At 42.6% G+C, this 22,254-nt stretch overlaps 1 pseudogene; it reads right to left on the minus strand.

Annotated features, from left to right (window-relative positions):
- Positions 1-2,437: 2,437 nt before the first annotated feature.
- Positions 2,438-22,254, minus strand: part of LOC116527708 — a 31,736-nt pseudogene continuing 11,919 nt past the window's right edge.

The following is a 22,254-nucleotide window of genomic DNA, read 5'->3' on the forward strand; positions in this document are numbered from 1 at the left end:
CTTGCATTAGTGTGATACATTTGTTACAGCTGATGAGCCAATAGTGATACATTATTATTAACTAAAGTCCATAGTTTGCCTTAGGGTTCCTTCTTTATGTTGTACATTCTGTGGACTTTGACAAATGGGTAACAACCAAGCATCCATCATTGCCTATCATACAGAGCAGTTTCACTGCCTTAAAATTCCCTGTGTAGCACCTATTCATCCTTCTCTCCCTCCCTCTCCCCACTCTGCTGGCAACCACCGTCTCCATAGTTTCACCTTTCTCAGAATGTCATATAGATGGAATCGTTTAGTATGTAGCCATTTTAGACTGGTTTCTTTCACTTACTAATATGCATTTAACATTCCTGCGGGTCTTTTCATGGCTTGATAGCTCATTTCATTTTAGTACTGAATAATACTCCGTTGTCTGGATGTCCCACCACTTATTTATCCATGCACCTACTCAAGGACATCTTGGTTGCTTCCGAGTTTTGAGAAAAGTCACGATAAACATTTGCGTGCAGGTTTTTGTGGGGACATAAGCTTTCAACTCACTTAGGTAAAGAACAAACGGTGTGATTGCTGGTTTATGTATAGTGTTGTAAGAAGCTGCCAAAGTGTCTTCTTCCTCCATTTGAGTTCTTGATTTGGTTTATCTTGAAGTCTGCAGAAGCACATCTACAGGTAATTTTTAAAATAAGGATATGTGAAGAAGGCGATGTTTTCGCCTTCTTTCCATGGCCTTTATCCATAGAAGCCATGGTGGCTACACTTAACTATGTTGTGTCACAAAGCTTTCTTCTCAAATATTTGGAGATATTGCTGCTATGTTCTCTGGCATTTTGTGTTGTTGAGTCTGAGGTCAACCTAATTTTGTTCCTGTACATAACCGATTTTGTGTGCCTATATCCTTAAAGGAATCTTGCCTGTTAGCAGAATTCAAGACTGTTGTCACGATGTGCCCAGATGCTGATTCTCTGTGTTGACTTTTGAATGTACTAAAGACTCAGGACATTTTGTCACTTAGGGAAATCTTTTTAGTGAGTCTTCAATTATTGCTTATTTCAAATGTTCTGATTGTTGCCCTGAAAACATCTCATTTACTTAAGGCAGATTCCATATATATGTATGTAAAATAATATGTTTATAAATATATGTTATATATTTATATATTAGGAATATATAAAATTATATATAAATATATGTATAATCTATATATATTATATATATAGATTTTATTATTTTTTTGAGACAGAGCCTCTGTCATCCAGGCTAGAGTGCAGTGGCACGGTCTTGGCTCATGGCAGTCCCCACCTTCTGGGTTCAAGCAATTCTGCCTCAGCTTCCTGTCTGGGATTACAGGTGCCCACCACCATACCAGGTTAATTTTTTTTTTCTTGGTATTTTTAGTAGAGATGGGTTTTCACCATGTTGGCCAGGCTGGTCTCAAACTCTTGACCTCAACTGACCCAACTGCCTTGGCATCCCAAAGTGCTGGGATTACAGGTGTGAGCCATCACACCTGGCCAGATTCCTAATTTTCTAAATCCTCCCTGTGTATCTTTATCATTTTCATGACTTTCTTTTTCTCTTTTAAAAAGTTTCTCAGATTTTTTTTGTCCTTGACATGAGTATTTGGGTTTCTCAGGGTCAGTTCTTCATTTTTACTCTCTCCAATTCGAATCTGAACACAGGTCATTGCATTTCTTAAAAATTTTAGTGCTTCCTTTGCATCTGACTTTCTGCTCTAGCTTTATAGAGCAGAGATGGGATGTCTTCTCGCATCCCTTAATTAAGGATACTAAGTGATTTTCTAATTTTTTTCTGATTTCTTTTTTTATTAAAATACTGAGTTTTATTTCACATGTATATTTTTGTCTCCCCACCATTTCCATATCTGACCACTGCTACTACTGCGTCGTATCATAACATTCCATACATACTTAAAACCAAGCAAAGGGTGGATTTCCATCTTTAAAAACTAAACAGGCATTTTGGACAACACATTCTTGGCAATGGAACCTGCACATTTATCAAACATGGTAGGGAAAGTTCTCACTCTGCATTATTAAAAGGACAGTCAGGGCTGGCACAGTGGCTCATGCCTATAATCCCAGAACTTTGAGAGACCAAGGCAGGTAGATCATGAGTTCAGGTGTTCAAGACTAGCCTGGCCAACATAGTGAAACCCCGTCTCTACTAAAAATTCAAAAAATTAGACAGGCGTGGTGGTGGGCACCTGTTAATCCTAGCTACTTGGGATGCTGAGGCAGGAGAATCGCTTGATCCTGGGAGGCGGAGGTTGTAGTGAGCCGAGATTGCACCACTGCACTCCGGCCCAGGCAACAGTGCGAGACTCTCTCAAAAAAAGAAAAAAAAGGACAGCCAGATATCAACTGTTACGGAAATGAAGATGGAAACTTTTAAACTAATTGTTTAAACTATTTTCTTAAAGAGACTTCCTCCACTACCAGAGATCTTGTATAGCTTCCTGGTCTGTCATGCGGAAACAATTCTTCACTTAATTGTAAACTTGGCTTCCGCTTTGGGAAGAGAACCGCCTTTTTCAACACGTTTGCATTTTTGCTTTAACGTCTTCTACAGAACTAGGTCCTTTTGGTGTTTTAGGGTTTTTTTTCTTTTACCATTTTTTGAAGGATTCTTGTCCTTTTGATCTTAGTGTTGATGGTTTTGAGTCTTTTCCATTCTGATTTGACTTTTGCACATTTTTGGCTGGAGTACCTTGTATGTATTTTTTCACTGGTGCTTTTTCTTCAGTTTCTTCCTCATCAAAATAATCTTCTCCTTCTCCTCCTTCTCCTCCTCATCTTCTATCTCCTTTTCCTCCCTCTTCTCCCCCTCCTTTTTCTTTTGAGACCGAGTTTCACTCTTGTTACCCAGGCTGGAGTGCAATGGCGCGATCTCGGCTCACCGCAACCTCCGTCTCCCGGGTTCAGGCGATTCTCCTGCCTCAACCTCCTGAGTAGCTGGGATTACAGGCACGCACCACCATGCCCAGCTAATGTTTTGTATTTTTAGTAGAGACGGGGTTTCACCATGTTGACCAGGATGGTCTTGATCTCTTGACCTCGTGATCCACCCGCCTCGGCCTCCCAAAGTGCTGGGATTACAGGCTTGAGCCAGCGCGCCCGGCCGCTTTTTCTTTCTTCCTTCTTTTTCCTCTTCCTTTCTTCCTTTTCCTTCTCCTCCTTCTTCTCCTTCTCCTTCTTCTCCTCCCTCTTCTCCCTCTCCTCCTCCTCTTTTCTTTCTTCTTCTTCTTCCTATTCCTTTCTTCCTTCTCCTTCCTTCTTCTCTTTTCCTTCTCCTTTCTTCTTTCTTCTCCCACTGCTGCTGCTGCAGTAGCAGCAAGTTTTACTTTTTTCTGTGGAACCTTGTTACCACCTCCAGGGGCAGACCGCTTTCCAGACATACTTAAGAGTTTCACAACCTCCTCCTCTTCATCTTCTGACTCTGCATCTTCCTCCACAGCTACTAAGTGCTGTCCACTAATATGCATTGAACCGCAGCCACACTTCAACTGTAAGACCACTGGTGGTGTTATTTCAAAGCACCCAATGGAAACCGTCGGCTGTACAGACATTTTCAACATTGCCAGTGTTACTTTATTGGACTGCCTTCATAATTCATTATCTCAGGTTCAACAATGTGCAATTCATCCTTTGTACCAGCCCCTACACTGACTGTTCTTAAAGATAACTGGTGCTCATTTTCATCATGATCCACCTTAAAGTGATCCTATTTGTTGGCCTTTAGTTCACCTGAAAAGATGGTTCTGGGGGCTCAGGGGTCTCGTGTCCATGTCCACTGGATCTTCTTTGGGATGGTGGCATGCATTTAGATGGAGGAGAAGGCAGATGGAGACAGATGACTCCTACTCCAGAGAACAGCCGCTCAGGACAGAATCACACCAGAGATTTTTTTTCTGATTTCTATAGTGAAATTCTGCTAATCTTACGTTTTTGTAAGTTCTACACGGGCCCTACTCTACAACCTATTTGGTTTCAGCTGACAGCAGGTGAACTTGCACAGTTCAGCCCATGGCTAGCTGAATCTCATAAGGTGCAGCCTCCGGGTCCTCTATCACGGAGCATACCAACAATTTCAATCCCCAACATGCATCGTTACCAGGACGCCTCCTATCTCAGACTCTGCCTGCAGTGTTCTGTGGGAGCAGTGTGTTGCAAGAGGAAAGCACCTTCACCAGCATCTTTCTTCCCCTTCCTCCTGTTCTGGTGTTTTCTAGAAATTGGAATGGCATGTGAAATGGAAATCCAGTGTCTGGCTCTCGTGCCCACTCACCATACTTCTCCCATTGATAAATCGCCTAGACTAGAATACAAGATGATATTTTAAAGAACGTCTTTAATGATACATTTTATTTCTTTAGAATATATTTGTTGAGCACTTCCTTTATATAGGGTCCTATTATAGGCAAAGAAAATAGAGTGGTGAGCAAGACAGACATGGCCCTGCCCTCCGGGAGCTTGCATCCTGGGGTAGAATGGGGATGACAGGAAACAGCTGACAACATAATTAATTATTGTAGTTACAGTTGTGATTAGGAGTTCAGAGAAAACATCCGGACCAAGGAGCGGTGGTGGTGTTGCTGGTTCATAGCTTTCCCTGAATAATTGGTGTTTGAGTTGAGCTCTAAGAGATCAGAATGAATAAACAAAAAGAGAAGGAGAGCTGGGATGCTTCAGGCATAGGGAAGATCATATACCAAGGCCTTGAGGCAGGAGCTCATGGTGGGTTTGAGGGCATTGTAGAAAGTCGATGCGTATGGAGCTTAGAGGGAGGTAAAGTCGTGTTCACTGTTGCAACCCCGGTGCCTGGGTGGAGTAGGGGGCTCTATAAATGTTTTTGCATGATGAATGGAAGATGGCAGTTGTAGCTAATCTGTAAGGAAGTTTCTGATGGTAGGTATTGGGCTGCCCTCAGCTCCTTCTTGTCCTCACATTTTTACCGGTAATTAGAGTCAGAATGTGGAAGCCATGACTAGTTAGCCAGGAGATGAGAACGTGGGTCAGAGTCAAAGAAGGGCTAAAAGAAGGACAAGCAGCATGTGGCTGAGGCCAAAAGGGAAACCACATGGATTTGAAGCAGCTTGGAAAGGTTTGAGATGGGATGGCTTTGGAGGTAGGTCTTGAGGAAGGGAGCAGGAGGAATCTTAGCAAGGAGCAAGGGAAGAGGCCAGGAGAAGAACAGAACAAGGTGAACAAAAGCCCCAAGAAAGAGATGGTGGGGTGTGGTGGTCCCTCTGGGCTGCAGGACCAGATTATGCATTGTGGGGATGTTGGATGCTGAGATGGACAAGGTAGTTTCTCAGCTGCAGTCAGTCAGGAAGAATATGGCCCCAGAATAGATGTGCCCCCTCTTTGGAGCCCATCAGGATAAAGCCTGAGTCAGCCTTACTCTGTCCACCTGCTTTTCACATTCAAGCACTGAGTGAAAAGTACGTGCACATGTCTTTGGGAGGTGAAGAAAAATGGCCAAAGTTGGGAAGCCCCAAATGTTCAAATGCAGACTTCACCTCCCATTGCTTCTGAGTGAACTTGAGAATTTGCCCTATATCATCACTCAGATATCATCAGCCTTGAGACCTAAGTAAAAACTCTTCCCCTCAAGTCCTAGAGAACCAGAATCAAGGAAAAGAGGACTGGCTCCAGCTCTGACTGCAAGGCATTAGTTTTGATAGACATCTGTGTAGGTGGCACCAGGGCCATTCATTCAACAAACATTTTCTGTGTACCTTCTCCATGCCATGCAGCCAGGCTGGCATCAGGTGGTGCAGCTATCATCTTTGTGCTGAGAAATGTCATAAACAACACCATTTAGGACAAGCGACATCCAAGGGAGCAGCCTCTGAGGAAGTGTCTTGGTTTCTCTAGGCACCCTGAAGTCTTGGCCATTCATTGACTCTTAGACGGAGGGAATGGCTAGGAATTGGGGAAGTGAGCCTTCCTCAGAGACTAAGCAGCCAAGTGGCTGAAGCTCCCCTGGAACAGGCAGACTTGCACAAACTCAAATGAATTAGAAGTGTAAATTGAGCAGTTCGACTTGGCTTGCACAGTACAATAAAGATCTGCAAATACTCAGCTCCGTATTGAACCTGAGGCAGGGTGATTAATTCATTATTCACTTCCCAGCCTGGAAGCAAAAGCTTGTATACCCAGGGGCCAGCATGGATGAGCAGAGTCATAAATCATGCCATTTACAAGTCTAGCAATGAGAAAATCCACTGGCTGGAGCGGGGATACTCTGCAGGCAGCAACAGCAGCCTGAGGACCAGCCAGTCAAGGCGGGCCTGTCTCCTCTCCGGAGACACACCAGTTGGCCAGGCATTTCACCTTCCAGCCAAGATGGCCAGCCTCTCGGCCACCCGGCTTGGCGTTTCCTGGCCAGACCACAAGGAAACAAACTCCACTCCACCCAGGAGGAATGCTCCTGTGACCTGAAACGGCCTCTCTCAAATGTAGACGAAGTACTAGGAATAGCATTAGGATCTCTCCAAAGGGCTGCTGTGGTCCAATTGGGATAAGCCACTATCCGCCCCTCTCCTAGGGCTGTTCTGGGTTTCAAGTCCTTCTGCCGCAGCCAGAGGGCCAGCCTGGTGTCTGCTCAGCATCCTCCAATCCAGCTCCCTGGATATCATTGGCTGCCAACCCTGAGCAAGACCTGTGCCTGCCAATCTCTGCTGCCTTCAGGACAGGATGCTTTGGGGATCTGAATTTCACTGAGAGTTGAAAGGGGCTTTTTTAGCCCCTATTTGAATACGAGGTAGTTCTTCAAATATTTGATAATTCTTTCTTTTCCAAGTAAAACACCCTTAGTGTCTTCAATTATTCCTCGCATTTCAAGATTTCTACACCCCCTCCAATGGCCAGGAAGTCCTTCCATTTTGATATTGACAGTTTCCCACTTGACATTTCCTCTGAATTCTCCGGAATCTCAGAAAGGGACCCAGCACTTCCTATGTGTTCTTGTCACGAGAGAACAATAACATTAAGACTTGTTATGCGCCAGGCACTTCATACTCATTATCTCACTAAGCTTTCATGATGAGCTGGTGAAGTAGTTTTTAACTCCGGTTTACAGAGGAGGACACTGAGGCTGAAAGAGGTAAAATGGCTTACCAGGATTGAACCTTTGGTCAGTCTCACTCCAGAGATTGTGATTCTAAACCTTATGATATGCTGGCTCCTTCATCTAGAGTCTGACACCCTGACATCTGATTCAGGGGCTGCCACACCTGGGAACCTTTTTTGCTGGAGCCAGGCTGAGCTCTGAGAGACTGGCCAAAGCTCTTTTCCTTCTTTTTAAAAAACTTTTATGTGGCTGGGTGTGGTGGCTCATGCCTGTAATCCCAGCACTTTGGGAGGCCAAGGTGGGAGGATCACCTGAGATCAGGAATTCAAGACCAGCCTGGCCAACATGGTGAAACCCCATCTCTACTAAAATACAAAAATTAGCTGGGCATGGTAGTGTGTGCCTATAGTTCTGGTTACTCGGGTGGCTGAGGCAGGAGAATTCCTTGAGCCGGGGAGGCAAAAGGTTGCAGTGAGCCGAGATTGTGCCATTGCACTCCAGCCTGGGTGACAGAGCAAGACTCTGTCTCTAAAAAAAAAAAAGTTATTTCGAGACAGGAACTTGCTCTGTCACCCCGGCTGGAGTGCAGTGGCATGATCTTGGCTCACTGTATCCTCAACCTGCTGAGCTCAAGTGATCCTCCCATCTCAGCCTCCCAAAAAGCTGGGACTACAGGCACGTGCCACCGTCTGGCTAATTTATTGTTATATTTTGTAGATGGGGTCTCCCCCTATTGTCCAGGCTAAGCCATTTAATTGCTATCCAAGTCAGCATCAAAAAAATAATAAACTCAGGTAAAATAAATCAATAACAGCACTGCTGACACTGCTTTTCACCCTCTGTCTGAGCGACCCTTCGAATAAAGAGAGAAATCCTATTTCTCTTATTCTTCTTGCCAGAACAGGCATATGGCCCATGATGCAGTCTCTCTACAACTTCTTTTTGGCTTATTTGGTACACAGAAGAGCAGCATTCTCCCTAAGCTATTTATGGAGCAAAAGAACAAGAAAAAAAGATTCCTGCTGGGTACGGTGGCTCACACCTATCAACCCAGAACTTTGGGAGGCCAAGGCAGGAGGATCACCTGAGGTCAGGAGTTCGAGACCAGCCTGGCCAACATGGTAAAACCCTGTCTCTACTAAAAATACAAAATTAGCTGGGTATGGTGGTGGGAGTCTGTAATTCCAGCTACTAGGGAGGCTGAGGCAGAGGAATCACTTGAACCCAGGAGATGGAGTTTGCAGTGAGCCGAGATCATGCCATTGCACTCCAGCCTGGGCAAGAAAGAGAGAAACTCTCTCAGAAAAAAAGAAAGAAAGAAAGAAAGAAAAGAAGATTCCCTAACAAGAAGGTCTCTAACCAAGGGATTATTGAATTACGCTCATTCTGCTTGGTGTCATCAGACAGATTCTTTACAAAAAAGAGCACCATGACTCAGACTACCTTGCTGGAGAACAATAATCTTATCTAGACATACCTCCCTGTCTTTCAAGAAGGAAGAAAATATTACACGGCGCCGGGCGCAGTGGCTCACGCCTGTAATCCTAGCACTTTGGGAGGCCGAGGTGGGTGGATCTCCTGAAGTCAGGAGTTCAAGAAAATATTACATGGCTAGAACTGTGGGACTGGATTCCAGCTGGGGATTTTACCAGGCCCACTACAATACTATGCATGTATTCATAAAGCCTCAAGTGAATATTCACAGAGAGAGATTTGGATTTTACTTACATGGGGTTGCATCTGGCATGCTGGTTAAGGCAAGAGGACTTGAGGAATGGGCTGTTCCTTATACAAGCTTCCATCATCCTGGAAGGAGGTGGGTAAGCTGAATGGACAGCCAGGTGGGTCGTGCAGAGCCTGCTTCCTGGCTACACCAAGCCAACCTGAGAGAGGATGTGAGGCTTTCAACCTCTACAGTACTCTGACAATGTCAGGGAATTTACGGTTATTCAAAGCATGCCCAGTAGGTTGGGATTGATCCAAATGAACGGGACTATGGAAGCTGGATGATAGCTGGTGCCCGCCAACCATCCATCAGGATCAACATTGGCGGTGGGCATGGGTGAGAGCCCATAGAGGCCATGGAGGCTGAGGAAAGTCTAGAAAAAGTTGCATGTGACCGAAGCCCAGCTACGAATATCCACAAGTACCTGAACTCAGGACGCTGTGTTCTGAAGTTGTGTGAATGTCAGTTTCATCACCCAGCATGAATTTATCAATTAGATGTTATAAAACTGAAACGGTACTGGAGCTGAATGTGCTCTGAGAGATTTACCTCACTTCTACTATTCAAATGAAGTCAGCTCACTAAACAGGTCTCAACCTGAATATGTGGCTAATTTTCTCTAAAAATCTGCATTTTACAAAAACATTTGTAAAAACTGAATTAAACAGCAAACTAGAAGTAAAAATATGAAAACTGTATTTTTTAAATGAAAACATGAAATACAAAAATTTTAAAACAGTAATTGAATATTCATTTACATAAAATAAAATGTATAAATCTTTTTTTTTATTGCATTTTAGGTTTTGGGGTACGTGTGAAGAACATGCAAGATTGTTGCATAGGTACACACATGGCAGTGTGATTTGCTGCCTTCCTCCCCATCACCTATATGTGGCATTTCTCCCCATGCTGTCTCTCCCCAACTCCCCACCCCTCGCTGTCCCTCCTCTATTTCCCCCTGACAGACCCCAGTGTTTGATGCCCCCCCTTCCTGTGTCCATGTGTTCTCATTGTTCAACACCCGCCTAAAATTCTTAAAAGTAGAGCTCCATGACTTAGTGTTAGGTATGATTTTTGCATATGGGCCACTTCCCAGATCAAGAGATAGAACATTTCCATACTCCAGAAAACTCCTTCATATTCCTTTCTAGGGCCTCTCCACCACCAGATAAGAACTGGACCAGCTCTTTCACCACACTTCGATTTGTGCCTGTCCTTGAGCTTCATATAAATGGAATTGTACTTACCAATTTCCTGGCAGCTTTTGCTCAATGTTATGTTTTTGAGATAATCCATGTTGTTAAAGATATCAGTAGTTAATTTCTTTCTAGTGTTGAGTAGTAATCCATTGTATGAATATAACTGAATGGTTTATCTAGCTACCTGTTGATGGACATTTATTTTCTTTCCAGTGTTTGGTTATTAAGAATAAAACTTAGGCTGGGCACAGTGGCTCATGCCTGTAATCCCAACACTTTGGGAGGCTGAGGCAAGAGGATCACTTTAGGCCAGGAGTTTGACACCAGCCTGGGCAACATAGCAAGACTTCATCTCTACACAATATTTTAAAAATTAGCCAGGTGCAGCGATATGCACCTGTAGTCCTACCTGTTTGGGAGGCTGAGGCGGGAGGATCACAGGGTCCGGGATTTCAAGGTACCAGTGGACCATGATCACGTCACTGTACTCCGGCCCGTCTGACAGAGCAAGACCCTGTCTCTAAAAAAAAAATTTTTTAGGCCAGGCACGATGGTTCATGCCTGTAATCCCAGCACTTTGGGAGGCTGAGGCAGGAGGATCTCTTGAACTCACTAGTTCAAGACCAGCCTGGGCAATATGGCAAAACTCTGCCTCTACCAAAAATACAAGAAATTAGCTGGGCATGGTGGCACGTGCCTGTAGTTCTAGCTACTTGGGAGGCTGAGGTGGGAGGATGGCTTGAGCCTGGGAGTTGGAGGTTGCAGTGAGCCAAGATCATGCCACTGCACTCCAGCCTGCATGATAGAGCCAAACTTTTTCTCAAAAAACACTTTAAAAAAATAAAAATAAAAACTGGATATGAACTTTTTTTGTTCATACTTGCTACAGAAGCCTTTTTGTTTAAAAATACACTGGTTTCTCTAGGATATATACCTAGGAATAGAACTTATTAGAAACTGCCAAGTGACATACAGTAAGTTTAGAAATAACTTGTAGACATATGAAATAAAAGAAGTTTTAAAAAATTTGCTTAATTCATAACATTTTAAAAATTGGTAAAATAGGAAGAATCATCTAACTTCAAAATGCTTTGTAAAGTAATTTTATCTTATATAAAATGCTACAAATGTTCTCTGAGGATATAAATTTTCAGCAGTTGGGACTTTAAGCAAGTTGACTTTAGGCAAATTGGCCCAAAAGCTCAATATAGACTCTTGTCGAAACAGGTCTCCCTCATTCTGTACTGGTGTAATTGAATTTTTAAACAATGCAGACTTGACATTCATCCCTGTAGATTTCATACCAGTAGGAAGTACATGTATATTTATGCACAGGGATATATGGGATTAGGATACTGAACAAGTAGACACTTGGTGGAAGGAGGGAAAGGAATTCCCGGCCCTGCTTACAGAGCTCTGGGGAGACTGATAATGGGTCATGAGCTGGCAGGATGCCCAGGGAGTTAAAACCTTGCTGAGCCAGGGCAGGGGCCTAAGCAGGGGAAGGTCCTGAAGGGGCTCATTTGGCTCAGTGGGGCCTGCCTGGCAATGTTGGGACCAGTTTGTGGGGAGGAGCTGGGGGTGTCATTACAATTAATGAGGAGAATAAGGCAGAGCTTGCCTCTGGGGATAGTGGTGTAGGGAATTACGTAACTGAGAGGGCCCACAGTGTCAGGGGGGTTGTGCAAGTTAGCATTTGTCTAAGAGGAAAGAAAACTGCTTGAATCAACCCTAAACGGTTTTTGTCCCAGTTGCAGATATTTCAAACCTTCATTGTAAAAATATGTCAGCAAATGTGATTACAACTTTTTTTTAGACGGAGTCTCACTCTGTCACTCAGGCTGAAGTGCAGTAGTGTGATCTCAGCTCACTGCAACCTCTGCCTCCTGGGTTCAGGCAAATTCTCCTGTCTCAGCTTCCCGAGTAGCTGGGATTACAGGCACGCTCCACCACACCTGGCTAAGTTTCATATTTTTGGTAGAGATGAGGTTTTGCCATGTTGGTTAGGCTGGTCTTGAACTCCTGACCTCAGGTGATCTGCTCGCCTTGACTTCCCAAAGTGCTGGGATTATAGGCATGAGCCACTGCGCCCAGCGGTGATTGCAAATTTGAAAAAAATGTATAGTCATTCAAATGTGTTCGCTATCCCTTCTTCATGTCTTCCACATTTTTGATACATTGAATTCTATGTCATCTTCTGAGTTATTAATAAAAAATGCTAAATTGAAAAAAATCAGAATAAAGCCCACTGGAATGCCACCGGACACTCCTCTCCAGGGTGCCAGTGATTCACTAATCAGCATTCTCTAAGAATGACTATTCAGCCAACTATAAATCTACCTCGTAGTCCCCACTGACATGTTTCCACCTTTGCACAAGAGAATCAAGAGGAAAAGCCATCACAGAAATCAAGGCACAGAGTCTACGAAATATCCCAGTCCACTAATTTAATCATTTACAAAGAAAGAAAAAGAAACGAGGTTAGATTTGTTCTGAGTGAGTCCACACTAGTTCCTGGCAAACATTGCTTTCTTTTTCAAGTGCTCAGAAAACCATCTGTTTAATAATCCCTTCTAGATTTTTGTTGGCACCGGGGGTGCTCGTCAATCAAATTGTAAATTTCATTTATCACCCCATTTAAAAATCAGGATACCATTTTCCATTTTCACTGTTTTGGCTACTCTCTCTGATTTTCCAGGTTCTACCAAAGATGTTACAGGTGACCCTTGCCATCATCTGGGAGGTCATCTGTCTGCACCAGCTGGCTTAAATTCATTGAAGCAAGCTAGCTAGTGTCGTGGGATAAATGTAATCTTGAGGTAGAAGCAGAAAGCAACTTTGTTTCTCGTTGTCCTTTAAAATGTATTCAGTAAGGCATATCCTTCCCCTGTCTATGGATGAAAAATTTATCAGTCCTGTGACTTTTCTGATCATATCACTCATGATAAATAAAAATATGATCATCACCTTAAGTCACTAAATATAGTCTTAGTGTAGATATTAGAAGTCTACTTTGATATAACAAGCAAAACCGTATACTCTGTTTAAAAGTGAAATCTTCCTCTTCAGTTTCAGTCTGCTGCAGGCGGGAAGCTTACAGCTGGTAACGGTGTGCATTTCGTTTCTTCTTCTTTTTTTAACCTTTTCTCCTATAACAGCTTATCAACCTGGAATTCTGACTCCTCTAGGGTGGGGCGGTGGTGAGAGGCTGAGGAGGAGGAAAGCTCTTCTTTGGTGCTTTTGTAAAAGGGATGGTGCTTCACTTTCTGAGCCTAGTGTTTCAAGCCTTCTTAATCTTTTGATTTTTCAGGCAAGAATCAGACCCCAATCTACTGTGTCCCACCCTCTCCCCATCCCCCACGCCTGCTCTCCTTTGAACTTCTCTCCCTCTTAACTGGAGATGAAAGGAAAATACCCGACACCACGCAAACCATTCTCTCCAGATAACTCTTCCTCTCAAATCCTCTCGCATCTCAACCCCCTGGCACTTGAAGCCCTCGTTGTGGTTTTAAGGGGTTCAGGAGAAATTCAACCCATTCAAAGACACTTATGAACTATTTGAACAGTGGCCTCCTATGGAATATAACTTTTCTCTTCATATTAGAGCCAAAAGGGAGAGACTCCAATTTGTATATTTGGTTAAAGTAGTTTTCCACTGTCTCCTCTCTTGTCTTGGCCTTCCGTTTCCTTCATTCTTGTTTGATGGCCTTTCTTCTTGTTAGGGAGACAGGTGAAAATTGTTCAGAAAGTTCATGTTCTCTCTAAAACCTCCTTTCCCTACATACCATCTTCCTCAAGTGCAGGGGTTTTCCTCATTTTTGAAACATGCTTTTAAAAACCACAACTGTCAGGCCATTTTATTAATTTATAATGAATAATATGATGATCATAAACACTCAATTCATGTGTTATTCCCTAAGGGCAAACTTAAAATAGGAGCGGGCAAAGGAAATGCAGTAGGTAACACAGGGACTGTTACTCAGCCTTTTAAAAAAAGAAAATCCTATTATCTGTGACAATGTGGTAAAATAGCAAATACATTCAATTATCTTTATAAAAAATCAGAATGAACAACTTTATGCCAAACAAGCAAGCAAGCCTTCTCTCTGGTGGGAAATACAAAGAAGAAAATAAAAATTACCAGCCATAAACACCTAAAGAATTGATAAATTTCTTTTTAATATTTTACTTAGGATTCTCCATGTAATAATTTTGCCAAATTGAAATACTATTTCCCCAATTCTGAATCCTAATTCTTAAACTTGCTATATTGTGAATATTTCCTATTACCAGTAAAATTCTTGGAAACTCATTTTTAATGGCTCCATACTAGGCCAATGTATTGGGACACCATGATTTATTAGCCCCTTTCCCTTGTTACTGAATATTAAAATTGTTTCCATTTTTTTTTTTACTATTTTGAATAACACCACAATATAAACTATTGTGCGTAAATGTGCGTTTGAATTTCAGACAATTATTAGAAAAGGAGTTACTGGATTAAAGGGATGGACTGTTTAAAGCTCTTAATACAAGCTGCCACTTTGCTTTCTAGAAAGATTTGTAACAGATTGGCTTATCTTAATGGACACTGCCATCAAACTCAATCAGTCCAAGGCTCCATCTCCACACTAGAGCCAGCCAAGAGAACCAGAACATTCAGGCAGGCTGGCCAGGCCATGCCATCCTCTGGACAATGTCAAGACACAGGACAAAAGTGGTTTTTGGCCATAGTAACCATACTCTCCAATCTGCATATCTGTTTCAAGGGAGGAAAAGAAGAAAGTACATTTGTCTATTTGCGCATGTGTAGTCAGGGTTCTTTGGGAAGGTGTATCCTTCTTTGATCCAGCCTGCATCTGGTTCATTGCCCTATAACACAGCCTTGCCTTAATCACAAAGCCAAAGGGCAAGGCAGCTTTGTTTGCTCTCAGCCACACCCCAGTCACCTTCCTCCACTTAAATCCAGGGCTCCTCCAAGAATATGTAGCCACAGGTTGATAAACACATTTTCAGATGGGTTTGTTTTGCAGCGATTACAGGTGGAAGTGTTCTAGTTTTGCTCTCAAGTGATGACATTTATCCAGAGCATGTTCCAAATCTGCCCATTTCCCACCCCATCTGGGTTCTGCCTTACCATATTTTTAAGACAGAAAAATGACATGCAGCAATACTAAAGCCATATTCTAATGACGACAGTTTAATAATTTTTTTTTTCTAATTTCAAAAGTGGTACGTGTTTAAAGCAGAACACGTAGACACCTCAGGAAAGCAGGAAGGGAAGGCTGCAGAGTGACGGGCATGTATGGCAGCCTCCCTGGCAGATGGTGGGGGGCAGGTCTCGGTGGACATCTGTGTGGGGTCAGTACGGATCATGTTCAGCTCAGCAGATGTCAGGAGACGTACAGCAAAGGCTGAGGGCTGGTAAGAACTCTCCCACTTGACACTACATAAGCCCCGAGAACTTAGTTCCAACTCCAGGGAAAAGGGTGGGGTAACCCCTAAAACTGAGATAAAAATCATAACACAGTAGAATGGCAATTGATATAGAAACCAACTTCATTGGTAGAAAAACAAAGAACACTGGAGTCTAGTTTGTATTCTCTTTCCGGCTCCCTTGGCTTCTGATTTCCAACCTGAGGTGTACCCCACCACCAGCCTTTCTGCCAGTGGCTCAGTTGGGTTCAGTCCTGGTACCTGAGAGTTTTGAGGGATGAACTACATTCTTTGGGCTCCCTGTGGGAGCTAGCCCTACAAAACATGTTGGAAACTGAAGATACAGTGGTCCATGCTGGTCTTAGAGGCAGGTGGTTCCCAGGTAAAGCCTGGGAAAAGTCACTCTTACAATGATGTAATAACTCTACCAATGGCCCTCATTTTCTGAAGATTTGCTTCCCTCAATTCTCCTCATTGGAATTGGGGGATTAAATCTCTGAAAGCAGCAGATGATATAAAAACAAACAAATAGCCCAAAAGGGCCGTGAGTCTTGGTAGGGAAGTACCAGGAAGAAAGGGTCCCGGTTCCCCTAAACCATGATGCCAGGCCTAGCTCTTTGTTTCCAAAGGACCTTCAGAGCCACCTGGCACAGATGGCTTTCTCTTGGGGTCATTCCTTTTACACCTCTGCATCTTTGGCAACATTTCAGGGGAGCTCCCGGGCAGGGCAACATCTTAACTGTCAAGACAGTACATCATCAGAGAGTCACTGAGGCAGGCTCTGGAATCCCTGGAGACCCAGACCAAGAACAGGACACATGTACCAGGACTGGCACTGCAGTGATGGCTATAGTCACAAACAATCTGAAACACCCAAAATGTAGAGCCACAGGGGACCACTTAAACAGTTACTGGTATGTTCACACCAAAGAACACTAAGCACTCATTAGAAAAAAATATATTTCTGTAAATTAAAAAGGAATACGAATATGTTCATATTACATTTTTTTTTTTTATTTTTTTTTTTTTTTTGAGACGGAGTTTCGCTCTTGTTACCCAGGCTGGAGTGCAATGGCGCGATCTCGGCTCACCGCAACCTCCGCCTCCTGGGTTCAGGCAATTCTCCTGCCTCAGCCTCCTGAGTAGCTGGGATTACAGGCATGCACCACCATGCCCAGCTAATTTTTTGTAGTTTTAGTAGAGACGGGGTTTCACCATGTTGACCAGGATGGTCTCGATCTCTTGATCTCGTGATCCACCCGCCTCGGCCTCCCACAGTGCTGGGATTACAGTCTTGAGCCACCGCGCCCGGCCTCATATTACATTTTAAGTAAAAAAGGATTAAAACAGCATGTAGAGCATGATCTTATTTTAAATAAATATATATTTATTTGTACATATTATACATAGAAAATCTCTGATAGGATAAGAGCAATCTTTTTTTTTTTTTTTTTGTATTTCTCTACATGTTTCAAATAATTTTGACTTACGTTTCTCTACATGTGTTTCTCTACATCACGTTTCAAATGATCTTTGACACAAAGACTTGTTGCTTTGTGTATTACTCAGGGTTCTCTAGAGGGACAGAACTAACAGGATATATAGGAGCCCTGGATTTAAGTGCAGGAAGGTGACTGGGGTGTGGCTAAGAGCAAGCAAAACTGCCCTGCCCTTTGGCTTTATGATTAAGGCAAGGCTGTGTTATAGGGCAATGAACCAGATGCATATTATATATATATAAATATATATATATGTATAAAACATAAAATATATATATTTATATGTATTTATATATATATAAAGGGGAGTTTATTATTAACTTATGTGATCACAAGGTCCCACAATAGGCTGTCTGCAAGCTGAGGAGCAAGGAAGAGCCAGTCCGAGTCCCAAAACGGAAGAACTTGAAGTCAGATGTTCGAGGGCAGGAATCATATAGCACAGAAGAAAAAAAAATGTAGGCCAGTCTCTCTTTTTCATGTTTTTCTGTCTGCTTTATATTCATGGCAGCTGATTAGATGGTGCCCACCAGATTAAGGGTGGATCTGTTTTCCCCAGCACATTGACTAAATGTTAATCTCTTTTGGCAACACCCTCACAGACACACCCAGGATCAATGCTTTTTATCCTTCAATCCAATTAAGTTAACACTATGTATTAACCATCACACTTTGATTTTTAAAAATTGTAATCTTTGTTGGCCAGATGTGGTGGCTCACACCTGTAATTTCAGTACTTTGGGAGGCTGAAGCAAGTAGATCCTCTGAGGTCAGGAGCTCAAGACCAGCCTGGCTAACATGGCAAAACTCTGTCTCTACTGAAAATACAAAAAATTAGCCAGGCATGGTGGTGCATGCCTATAATTCCAGCTACCAGGGGGCTGAGGCAGGAGAATAATTTGAACCTGGGAGGCGGAGGCTGCAGTAAGCCGAAATCAGGCAGTTGCACTCCAGCCTGGGCAACAGAGCAAGACTGTCTTTCAAAAAAAAAAAAATTATAATCTTTGTTGATGGGAATGTGGCTAAAACCCGTTGTGGCAGTCATGGAGGCATGCCACTTGGATATCCCTTCAAGAAAGAACTTGACATCAGCTATGGGAGTGCAGTTAGCTGATAGCCTCTAGCTCAGATTCTTCCTGGACAGTCCCCAGCCCATGGCTGAGCATGGAGAAGCACTACCTCTCACCTTCTGCTCCACGTGGAGGTCTCCTTGGGTACTCTTTGTCTTGGAGCTTCCCACTGGACTGCCAGAGACTTTCTCAAGGCTACCCTGTGATCTGAGGCTCTTCCCAGCCAACCCTTCCTTCTCCCTTCCCCTTCCACAGAGGTCAGACCTGCATGGCAATCTGAAGTCTTCCCCACCTGTGATTGCTCCCTCTCACCCTTTGCTCTTTATAGGTAACACTCCATTAAATTTCTTGTACTGCCACGTGCTGTGTAACAATGTTTCAGTCAACCACCGACCACGTTTCCCATGTGGTCCTGTAAGATCGTAAGATCGCAGTGAAGCTGAAAACTCCTATCACCTAGTGACATCATAGCCATGGCAATATTGTATGCAGTTATTTAATGTTTAAATAAATTTAGTGTAGCCTAAGAGCACAGTGTTAGAAAGTCTATAGCAGTGTACAGTAAAGCCTTAGGCCTTCACATTCACGCGCCACTCCCTCACTGACTCACCCAGAGCAACTTCTAGTCTTGTGAGCTGCATTCATGGTAAGTGCCCTAGATAGGTGTACCATATCTATATAGTTTGCTTGCTTGTTTGTTTTTTTTGAGACAGGGTCTTGCTCTGTCACCCAGGCTGGAGTACAGTAGTGTGATCTTGGTTCACTGCAACCTCTGCCTCCCAAGTTCAAGCAAGTCTCCTGCCTCAGCCTCCTGAGTAGTTGGGATTACAGGCATGCGCCACCACACCTGGCTAATTTTTTGTATTTTTAGTACAGACGGGGTTTTACCATATTGGCCAGGCTAGTCTTGAACTGATCTCGTGATCTGCCTGCCTCGGCCTCCCAAAGTGCTGGGATTACAGGCGTGAGCCCCTGTGCTTGGCCTCAGTTTTACGTTTTATACTGTATTTTTACTGTACCTTTTCTATGTTTGGACACATAAACGCTTACTATCGTGTTATGGTTGCCTACCACATTCAGTGCGGTAACATGCTATACAGGTTTGTAGGCTAGGGGCAATTGGCTGCACATACAGCCTGGTGTGTAGCAGGTTAGATGACCTAGGTTTGTGTAAGTGCACTCTGACGGTCCTGAGACGAAACTGTGCCTACAGAAGCATTTCTCACAACATATCTCTTTTGTTAAGGGGTGGTACAGGATGGTACTACAAACTCTATCTTGATGTCTGCCTTCTGGAGGACCTAACGAGATTCCTCTGTGTTTCTGAACATACTATAAGAAGTCTGGACTTACTTGTTACACAGTCTTTCCATAAAAATACACCTCCCCAGGAATTATTATCCCAGATGACTCCCAAGTGGTCTAACTCACAAAATGAAATATCTTCTCCTGCCAAGATTTTCCTCTTCTAATTGTGGCTGCCTGAAATCTCCTTCATTAAGTCTACCTCTCAACACCTCCCCAACCCCTTCTCGTCTCTGCCCTGCTATCCACACTCCTGTGCAGGTTCAGGAAAGGCCACCAGTGGCCTTCCAGCTGCTTCTCCAACCCACGCAGAGAATCTGTGAATTACTCAGTATCTTTTTAAGGCGCTGCTTTTCTGTTTAAGCCAGCCAGAGCTGGTTTCTGCTGCTTCCTAAGAACCCTGGCTGATATGTGTATCTAATGTATAGTATTTTTGCATATGTCACATTGGCACAGAGAAAATCATATCAGATTAACAATTTGGTTTAACAACTAGGCTGTTCACGCAGGTTGCCTGGGGTGGGGGTGAGGTGAAGACAGGGAGGAGAGGAAGAGAAAGAAGGCAAGCAAAAATAGAAAAGGGAGGAAAATAAGACTGCATGAAGGAGAAAGTCAACATGCATTATGATATGATCTCATGTTTGCATTCAAGTACTCAGTATATTCATATACCAGCCCTATCTCAGATACACTGAAAAAGACAATTCCCAGGGTCACAACCAGGCATGAGTATTTTTCAGAGCTTCTCAGGAGATGTCGATGAGAAGACAGGGTTAACAAGTGTTCATTTACCAAAGTGATCCTGGACCATCTGCATCAGTATTGGCTGGACCTCTGTTTAAAAATTCATGTTCCTGGACGCCACTGCAGACCTCCTGAGTAAGAACCTGGAGTAGGAGATTCTCTGGGCTGAGAGAGGGAGCTCAGCACCCTGTGGTCACAGGACCAAATTCCTGGGGCCTAGAGCAACCACAGAACTCTTTGGCAGTAGGCCAGTTTTGGTGCAGTGGGCCTCATCTTTTCAAAGATCTGCTTTTAAAATTGTTAATGACTGTTTTGCCCAGCAGTTCCACTTCTTGGAACGAATCCTAAGGAAATAACCACATGATGTGAAAAGATGTATGAGGAAGAATGCTCATCACAACCCTTGTTTATATTAATGAACCTTTGGAAACAACCCAAACAGCAATCAATAGTGGCGTCGTTTAAGTAATTATGACACATCCACACAATGGAAGGGCGTATAGCCATTATAATTATGAGGTAGATCTCTACGCACACAAATAAAAATACATTCACAAAATATTAAGTGGGGAGAGAACAGGGTTCTCATATGCAACAGCTGGCGTTCAGATGCATGACATGGCTACATCACGTACCATCCTGGGGACACTTCCTTTTTTACTCAAGAAAACAGATCTGAATGCTATTATGGAGAACTTTGAATCCACTCTATTTTATTTTTTATATATACACATACATATTTACCTTTTACTCTGGAAAATTTCAAACATAAAAAATTCGAGTGAATAGTGTAAGGATCCCAGTGTATGACTTCAACAATTTTCAATAGAAGGCCAATTAATACGCCAAGTACTATTTTCTACTTGGATTGTTTGCAAGCTGAGATTTTTCTAATTATCTTTTTTTTACAGTTTGTTTGAATATGAATTCAAATAAGATTCATACAAAAGGACGAATTGATACGTCTCCAAAGTTTCTTTAATCTGCGTGTTTTTGTCTCATATTGTTTTTCTTTTATAATTTTTTGGTTGAAGAAATCAAGTTTATCCTATAAATCTACACTATCCAACACAATAGCCACTAACCACACTGGACTAGTGAGCATTTGAAAAGTGGCTAGTGTGACTGAAGTGCTACATTTTAAATTTTATTTAATTTTAAATAATATACATTTAAATTAAAAAGTGATATTTAACTCAGTAATTGGAAAACTGAAGTTTGAAACAACTTAGGTATGTGAATCTACTTTTTCAACCATAAATTTTATGAAATCTAAATACAGCTTAAGTATTTCTGATGAAAATTTAGCATTCAAACTGAGATGTGCTCCAAGTGTGAAATACACACTGATTTTGAGGATTTTGTTTGAAAAAAGAATGCAAAATATCTCAATAATTTTTATATTGATTACATGTTGAAGTGAGAATATTTTGGAAGTGATGGATCAAATAAAAGTTATTATTAAAAATAATTTTGTCTGTTTCTTTTTATTTTTTTAAAGGCGATTACCAGAAAATTACAAATTGGTTACATACAAAATCAAGAAGGGCTGAAAAAGTAACTAACACCTACCCTTTGAAAGGCCTCAACGAGCGACTGTCAGGAATCAGTGTGTAACTACCCCACTTCCTTACCTCTTGAGTGGGGTAACTCTGAAGAATGCACCTTATGCTATTTCCCAGAATTCCCCCACAGGATTAAGCTCCAGTCACCACTGTGGTACCTAGCTTAATAATGCACCTTTTATTGCCTGCCTTCCCCTGTCTCACTCTTCCCTGTTCCCCTACCAGTGGTTCTTGCATTTCCCAGGTAAACTCTTTACATTCAAATACTTGTCTTGGGATCAGTTTCTGGAGGAACACAATCTAAGGCAATGCTAAAATGGTCCCATATTGGCCAGCGTGAGCCTTCAAGCCAGCTCAGGAGTCTTTCTGATAGGATCTTAATAGCCTGTGATTGCTTCCTTGCTTTCTGGTAGTTTGAAAAGATATTTCAGGCTCACTCTGTACAAATCGGTTCCAGACTTGGAGCCTTAAAGAAACTCTGACTCTTTTTAATGGGAAATGGTATTTAGAGACACAATCTGGGACTAGAGGTAGTTATTGCTATGGAGTTTATCTCTGTTTCAAGGTATTTTATGTTGACAGAGTATGTATAAAATACATTATGAATTTACG

This window comes from Sapajus apella, unplaced genomic scaffold (assembly GCF_009761245.1).
Source record: "Sapajus apella isolate SASKATOON/1434 unplaced genomic scaffold, GSC_monkey_1.0 scaffold55, whole genome shotgun sequence".
NCBI lineage: Eukaryota > Metazoa > Chordata > Mammalia > Primates > Cebidae > Sapajus > Sapajus apella.